This window comes from Nelumbo lutea, chromosome 3 (genome assembly GCF_056320005.1).
Source record: "Nelumbo lutea isolate HS-2025 chromosome 3, American lotus-T2T, whole genome shotgun sequence".
NCBI lineage: Eukaryota > Viridiplantae > Streptophyta > Magnoliopsida > Proteales > Nelumbonaceae > Nelumbo > Nelumbo lutea.
Genome location: NC_142686.1, coordinates 34,790,685 through 34,799,749, shown reverse-complemented (window position 1 = coordinate 34,799,749; position 9,065 = coordinate 34,790,685).

Genomic DNA, 9,065 nt, shown 5'->3' with positions numbered 1-9,065 from the left:
AAGAAAGAAATATAAAAGGCAAACGGATTTCATGGCAGCTTATATTGGAAAGATATGATGCTTACGTATGACCAAATTAAAATATTGAAATCTTATACAAAGAAGGTTAATTTAACATTTTTGTTGTATATTTTAATATGTTTATATAAGTTGATATTTCAGAATAATTTATTAAAGTTCTTAAGCCTTGAGGTTGGGTCACAATCTTCACTTATGACAATGATGAATGTAAATCAGTATTCTTGCATATGGAATTGCTTTTCCCTCGGGTCAATTAATGGTTCAACTTAATGGGTTAAATAAGCCAACGTGTAATGTTATGATGGAATAATAAATATATAATATAGAGAAAATGTAAGAAGTAACAAAAAAATGTGAAAAACTTAGGAAAAAAAAAAGATAAAAGTGATAAATAAGAATTATTTTTATTAATGATAGAAATGCATGATTAATCATTATTATCGTAATCTATACTTTATCCCAACTATATGGGGTTGGCTACAAGAATCTTATACCATTAATTAAGCCATTTTGTTTAAGCTCATTTCGGAAGCAGTACAAATGCAAATATGTACAGCCTAAATACATACCAAATAATACAAAATATAAGGTTTTGCTTATCGTCATCTATACTTTATCCCAACTATATGGGGTTGGCTGCAGGAATCATATACCATTAATTAAACCATTTTATTTAAGCTCAAGCAGTACAAATGCAAATATGTACAGTGTAAATACATACAAAATATAAGATTTTGTACTCTACATATTTACATTTGTGCTCCTTCCAAACTCAGCCTTAGTGCCATACTCTAATACTCATTCTTAAATGACCAAAAACAAAGAAAATTAGTATTTAATCCATGATCTGATGATTGGGCTAGATGATTCGGCAGTTCAATTGGTTGGATCACCATCGAGTCATGGAATTTTAATTGTAGGCAAGCAGTAATGGTAAAATGGATCGGAAATTCTAGTTGGGTGATGGATGGACCAATCCAATTGATTAGTTCAATCATAGATTGTAAATGACAAAGAATAATATGTTTGAAACTAGAATAACCAAAAGTGTGGCTTTAAAAGGATTCACTTATTAATATTTTATGACATATAAGCATTTATTATTATTATTATTATTATTATTATTATTATTATTATTATTATTATCCAATTAAAAAACAATCAATCACATTTAAAATTTTGTTAATGTTAAAGATGTCACCTTTGATGTCTCAGTTTATCATTACCTCACTTTTTTACTTTATGATATAATTTTTACATCATAAATTTTGACTTATTATTAATGTATAAACATCATTAGTGTTGCAAGTAAGTCAGCTAAGATCCGATTTGACTCCCAATTTGATCTAATAAGAGCTAGATTTGGATAACTCCCTTTATCCTAATAAATACGATGGGATCGAAAAAGTTGATATATTTAATTAATAGATCGAATTCAAATATACCCCAATTCGATTTACCACGACCCTACCCAATCTGTTAAGCATGCATGTGTTTTGCATGTAACAATTCTAGATGATGACAATGATAGTAATAATATATCCAAATTTTTTTATAAACTTTATGTTTTTTTATTTTTTATTTTTTATTATTAATCAGATGCATATTGCAAAATCCAAATCTGATTACATAAACAGATCATCCAAATATATGATAATCAAATGAGTTGTGAAATTTCAAGTATCATTGACAAACCTACCTTCTTGGCTAAACTCTTATTTTTGTAGTATTTTTTTGTTTATTTATAAAAAAAATGTAAGATTTAAATAGAGGGAATTGAATGAGGTGAAAAATAATAGTACTATTTACAATTTAAACCTTACAATTAAATAGGGACTAAATTCAAAAATGAGTTTTTTTTTTGTATTCGGTGCTATGCACAATTAATAACCTCCCCCCTAACCTCTTTTTCCCCAAAATACTGGTTGCGGGATTTGTATTTTTTATTATTTATTTATGACATTAAAAGTTAACACATTTAATCCAAAAGTTAACCTATTCATTATTAATTTTTATATTTCATTTTTGGTCAGTTCTAAATTATGTATTTCATTTTCATTATCAATAAAAATAATTCTTGTTTATTACAATCATTTTTCAATTTGAACAATAAAAATATCATAAATGTGTCTAATATTTTTTACCTTTTTTGTAACTTTCTATATTTATTTTTATTACCTAACTATGACTTCGTAGGTTTATCAATTTGATTTGGATGGTTAAATTGCTTAGCTACCACTTTGATAAAAAATGGTTTTTTTAGTTAGTTTTATAATATATGGGTTTATATTGTTAAAAATATGGGCTAGGTATGACAATTTTTTTTTTCCATTTCCCCAATCTGTGCGGGGACATGCCCCAAATGGGGTGGGAAATTGGGGATAGGGATGATTTTCCCCCACTGGGATGCAGACAATACTCCACGCCCCGTGGGGACCCCGATTTCCATATGCACATAAACATACTTCTATATATTAATATTTTTTAAAATATGGCTGAATATGTTTAATATTTTTAATAGCTAGTAAACATAGCATTAAAGCTATAATAAAATGACTTTTATACTCTTTCTCAAACAAATATAGGCTTTTTGTATTTTTGTGTGTAAAAATAATTCTAATATGTCACACTTACTTTTTGTTTAATATGATAAATATATGATATTATACATGTGTTTGAATGTTTTTTTTTGCAAAATTTATGTATTTTTATATTTATTAATTTTTATTATTTATTTATGACATTAAAGGTTCACATGTTTGACCTGAAATTGAACTATTGATCTTTGCCAAATAGTAAAATAATTTCATTTTTTGTCAGTTCTAAATTACGTATTTCATTTTCATTACCAATAAAAACAAGTCTTGTTTATTACACTTATTTTTTTAATTTGATTAATAAAAATATCATAAATGTGTCTAATTTTTCTACATTTTTTTGTAAGTTTTTATATTTATTTCTATTTTAAAAATTTTATTACCTAACTATGACTTCATAGGTTGATCAATTTGATTTGGATGGTTGAATTGCTTAGCCACCACTTAGATTAAAAATGGTTTTGTTTTTAGTTAGTGCTAAAATATATGAGTTTATATTGTTAAAAATATTGACACATATCTAATTTAATAAGAAAAAGTGAGATTTAATATCTTAAGTATAAGACTTAATGAGAATGGATTAAATGAGGTGGAAAGTAATAATTGTAATTACCTTTTCAACCGATACAATTATAGATTGATTAAATACACAAATACAATCATTTTAGTAGCCATTAAACCTAGCATTAAAGATATAATAAAATGATTTTTATACCCTTTTTCAAACAAAGAAGTAGAAGGTAATTTTAGTCCAAAAAATGGGAGTTAATAATTTAAGTATAAGACTTAAAGAGAGGGGATTAAATGTAATGAGAAGTAATAATTGAAGTTACATTTTCAATCCTTACCATTAAAGATAGACTAAATACAATGGGCATTTTAGTAGTCATTAAAGGTGGCATTAAAGATGTAATAAAATGACTTTTATACCCATTCTCAAACAAAGAAGTAGAGGATAATTTTAGTCCAAAAAAATTTTCACATTGCATTAACACTTTTATATATAGTATAGATTATTATATTGTATTATATTATTTATATATTCTATATATATTAATATATTATTTATATTATATCGTCAACTTTTTTACTATAATCCAAATCAAATTGGATATCCAATAATGCATTCGAATTCGAATTATAATTTTGAAAATTCCATGTATTCTTATCAAATATACCCTTTACTAAATTAAATCTTATATGTTTTCAGCCCTAGTCGTAGGAATGGCACCGGAGCGGGTTTGGGGCGAGGCACCCCCTCCCTGTCCCCACCCCATAGTCAAGATACTTTGCCCCATCCCTGGTAGTGGGGCGGGGCATCCACTCCCCGTTGGGGATGGGGAATCCCTGATTTTTTCCCATTCCAAGGCAACTACTTAATTATCTATTTTGTGGACAATTTACACATAGGATATAGGAATTTGGGGATATTTTAAAAATTAAATTATAATACTTTAGGAGTAATTCAAAAATGAAATTATGCGATCTTAGGATTTTAAGAATTTAGGGAAAACTTAAAGATACTTTAAATATCAATGTTAAACTTAGAGATATTTTACTAATTTACCTTACAATTCGTGGAATTATATACAAAATCGGTCCCCACCCCATCCCTGTTTAGGCTAAGGAAACCTGCCTCATTTAGGGTGGGGCAGGGCCTGGTTTTACGAAATTGCCATCCCTACCTAGCTGGCACCACCTCAAACGAGAGGATGCCATTCACGCAAAGATGGTCGATGTGTTCATTAAATGCAGAGTGAGGTGCTTTCTAGAGACATGTCACTTTGTTGGTCTGGGTTTAGATATGCACATTAACATTCACTTGCAACTTTGCAAGGCTGATCTACTTTGAATTTGTAGAAAAGTTGGTTATAGTCAATTTGTCTTTTCCTCCTATGAACTGCATTTTTTCTGCACTCTTGCCACCTCTGTCATACACTGATTGGTTTTACACTACAAAGTGTAGCTGAAAGGTACAGCTGATTAAAGAGGCTTTCATCATCCATGTAATACGCAATACCATACGTTTGTCTCCATTGGAGCTTATCCAAAAGCTCTCCAACTTTCATCAATGGATCAAGTGTTTGGTGCGGTGGAACCGTGGAACCCATCTCAACTTCTCAACCGCGTTAAGGCGGCTTGACATTTATGACCACCCACGAAGCTTCCTCGTTGCTGTAGAGAAGGAGCCAACCATTGTTTATCTAGACACGAGGGATGGTGTTGCAGTCTTATTAAAACCCTAGATTGCAAACACATGGGTCTGGTTGATCCAATCTGGGGTCCTTTTCCTCTCACTAGATTCAAGTGGCAAGTTAGCTCCAGTCAGCAGCTTTTTTCCTTGAAAAACAAGAGGATCTTGTCTGTATATGCTCTCTTCTCTTGTCTATATAGCTCTAGATGCACGGCACTTTTTGACCTTAATTCATTCCTGGACTCATGGCTTCATCGCCACCAGAATCGCCATGGTGCCCACCTCCATCGCCTCTCGTCTCCATGCTTTTCCAGTCGGATAGCGAGCGCCCTCCCGAGATTGTACCTCACTTGGAGGCGCTGAGGGATGAGGTCCGCCAAATGGAGCTTGTGTTTGAAGGAAACAGAGACCTCTTCACTCTGTTCTTCATCCGAGCCATGGCTCCCCCGGGACGAGCAGCGCCTCTACTGCTTAAACTGCTGCTGCTGGAGTGCCTCTTGGGCGCTGCAACTCCCCTGGCTGATTCTTGTGTCGCCGCTGACGGTGTGGTCGTGCAAGCCACCGGCGAAGCAGCTGAGACCTTGGAGATTTCCAATGGGCAACTGGGTGGTGATGATGGGTCTGATAGCAGCGAAGTAGCTGCACATGGGAGCACCAGCTCCGAGTCGACTGAGGCCATGGAAACTCAGAGCAGGAAATCCAGAGCTCGTGTCGTCTTCGAGAGCCTGAGATCCATCGATGGTGCCTTGAGTGCTTTCGCGACGTTGATGAACGCTGTGAAGTTCTTTGGCCTGGTGGTCAGCTGGCTTAGGGGACCCCCAATTCCAGGGCCAACCTAACCGAGCTGATCTGGGCTCCAGTGCTCCACCCAGCAACTGCCCATACAGAGAAGCCATTGCAGATCTTTATCTGCTTCTTGCCAGTGGTCTAGATAGTGGTGGTTTTTTCTTCTTACCACTGCATATATATATATAAGGGTAAAATACAAAAACCTCCCTTCAATTTCCTGACAATCATAAAAACCTCCCATATAGTTTTATTTTAACAAATACCTCCTTTGAATTTTTTCAGAAACTCGACAAAAACCTCCATTTCGTCACTGTCCAGATGGAAAACGTTAGATTGGTGCACCGGTTTTTTCTAAATACTCACTCTACCCTTTTATAAATTATTTTACATACAAAATTACTGAAATGTGTTTCTTTGTTGAGTTAAAATGGGATTATTTCAGTAATTTTGTATATAAAATAATTTATAAAAGAGTAGAATGAGTATTTGGAAAAAACTGGTGCATTAATTTAATGTTTTCCGTCTGGGACAATGACGTAAGAAAGGTTTTTATCCATTTTCTGAAAATTTCAAGAAAAGCATTTGTTAAAATAAAACTATAGGGAGAGGTTTTTATGATTGTCAGAAACTTAAGAGAATTTTTTGTATTTTACCCTATATATTAATTTTATAACCAGTTAAAATTAAAAGCTAGCTTTGTTAGGTTGTCTCCAGCATCTGAGTACTGGTCCAGTAGAAGATCTGGTATCGGGTTCTATTTGGTTTTGTCTAATAAGGAAAACTCTCCAGTTCCCATGAATAGCTACTGGCTGGATCTGAACTCTGAAGTCTTTCACTGCCTCACTATTTGCTAGCCAATAAAGGCACTGACTTCCAGCTGGGACAAGTTAAAGGTTTCTTCTGAGGTCTGTTTAGGGTGTGAAAGCAAGTTATTGGGGCCTACCATTTATTTGTACTTTTGCTTTTCTAAATTTCCACTATTTTTTTATATTGTGAGAATTTGGATATTTAAATAGTGTGCTTGTACATAAGATTAAGAAAAGTAAATAATTTTTTTTTTGTTTACGTTGACTTCCGCGGGTCCACCATATGTAACCTCTCATTTGGAATTGAGCTTAATTAGGTTTGTGAGTTTCATTCATTAATGTTGATTGCACAAGATTTAATTTGTATGGTTTAGTTATTAATTGAAAGGAAAGGAAAGGCTAATTTCATGCCAAGTTAAATATTCGTATACAGTATAAGGGAGGAGATGTACAAGTAGTGAACAATCAATGAGTTCAATCTGGAACCTAATCTTCATGCTCTATTTGTAATGAATTTAATCAATAGGTGGAAATTGTTTTGGATATATACCATTTAGGATCAATTTTAACTCTTGGTTTTTCAATTTCTAAAAGCCTTTTATTTTAGGAAAAATGTATGATGCTGAAAAGACATGGTATCAAAAGAGTTTTGATCAATCAAAACCTATCGGTGAATTTTGATAAATATCACTTGATTGCTTAACACATGGTTGATTGGTCACAAGTTTTTTAGATATCATGTCTTTCCGATATCATAGTCTAACCCTTTATTTTGATTTTTATTCAAAGGTTTCCATTGCGATAACTTGTTTCTAAATCTATGCCAACATGTTATGCATGAAGTGTTGTTTTCCATAATGTTTAAAAGACAAATATCACCATCACCATCCAAGCCTTATCTTAATCATGGTCGGCCACATAAATCCTATTTTTCCACTATTTTGTTTAACGTCAAATCAGGATCCATGATCAAAAGGATTTGGCAAAAGTTTTAGTATTGACCGCCAACTTGACACAACCATCCTTTATCCACACTTGGAACTGGGTGATATAAGACAAGCTTACAATAGTGCAGTTTGATGTTAAAAAGGAAACATTTCTTTGTTATTCAGTTGGTTGTTGCAAAAGAGGTGTTTGATTTCTTATGGATTTGAAAGAACTATAGATAATGCCAAAAGTGTGTGGTGTTTGAAAGAAAGAGAGAGTGGATGTGCACTTGTATTGTTGTTTATTTTTCTTTTATCATATTTCTATCCCATTGACGTAGACAAAAAGGCCAGCCAAGCAAGTTCTTGTCTTCTCTTGTTTTCTTTCTTTTTTTCTAAGTATCATTGAGGGTTTTTTCTAGAGTTGAGAATATTGAAGCTGATGGGTGGAAATTATGTGTGCACTTAATATTATTGTTATATAGGTGAATGGAAATTGTTTGGTTGGGGAGTTCTCTTTTCCTCGTATCCAACAATATTGAGATGATCCCAATGACTTTACCACGAAAGAGGGTTTGAACCCACTTTCTTATTTGGAGAGATGCCAAATGACCATCTCATCTTTCATCGGTATATATTGTACCAGAGAGTCTACAATTACACAGGTTTGATCCCACACTTCAATATTTGGAGGGATGCTGAGTGGGGAGCGGATTAGCTGGAGACAAAAACATACACACCCAGATGAACTATCTATCACGGTTGAACACACCAGTGTTCAGTATAGCTGGGTCTCAGATGGAACCTTCAGTGACTATCTCAGTTATTATGTCATCGGCATATGTTGCAGCTTTCTTATGTGATATCGTTCACTAGGTTGACTTCAAAAAATAAGAAATGGAAAGAGAAAATATATTATTCATAAGGAAATGTACAGTGAACAAATTAAGGGAGATTGGCTTGAGGCAGTTTTCTTGAATAAAAAGGAAAGAAAAGAAAAAAAAACAATGAGATAATCTCAATTTTCACATCAGATTAAGAAGTTTTACTTGTGAACAATAAACATTTCTTTGGTCAGAATGAGGAAACACTCAATAAAGATATATGAGGCAGATAACTCTTGGTTGGGATGCCACTTATTTAGCCTCTATTTGGGAAGAGTGCAAATACAAATATATTTGGTGTAAAACATTGTATGCAGTGTATATTTATATTTCTAAGGGTTCGTTTGGTTTGCAGGAATAGGGGTCTGGAATCGGAATCGGAATGGGTTATTTCGATTCCAACTGTTTGGTTGAGTGGAATCGAAATCCCATTTTCATTCCTGCTAGAATGACATTCTCCCATTTGAGGGAATGGCCATTCCCTCAAACCTTCATTGGGAATGAAATCTCATTCCTATTGATTTTAATTTCGATTCTGGAGGATTTTGATTCTGATTTTGATTCCGATTTTAACTATAAACCAAACGAACCCTAAATCTTGTATTTGCATTCTTTCCAAATGGAGCCTTATGGTTAATTAGGATGGTATAAATTGTAATTTTAATGTAACCACTTTCTTAAAAAAAAGGTCAAAGTCAAATGTTAGATTGTACCCAACATTCTACATCTCCCACTTAAATTTCTTTATTTTGGATCATTTATAAAATTTACAGTGGCAATCTCTACCAGAAGTAAAGTTTGGGATTAAAAAAAGACACTAGGGAAAATCTATTCTGTCAGAAAGACAT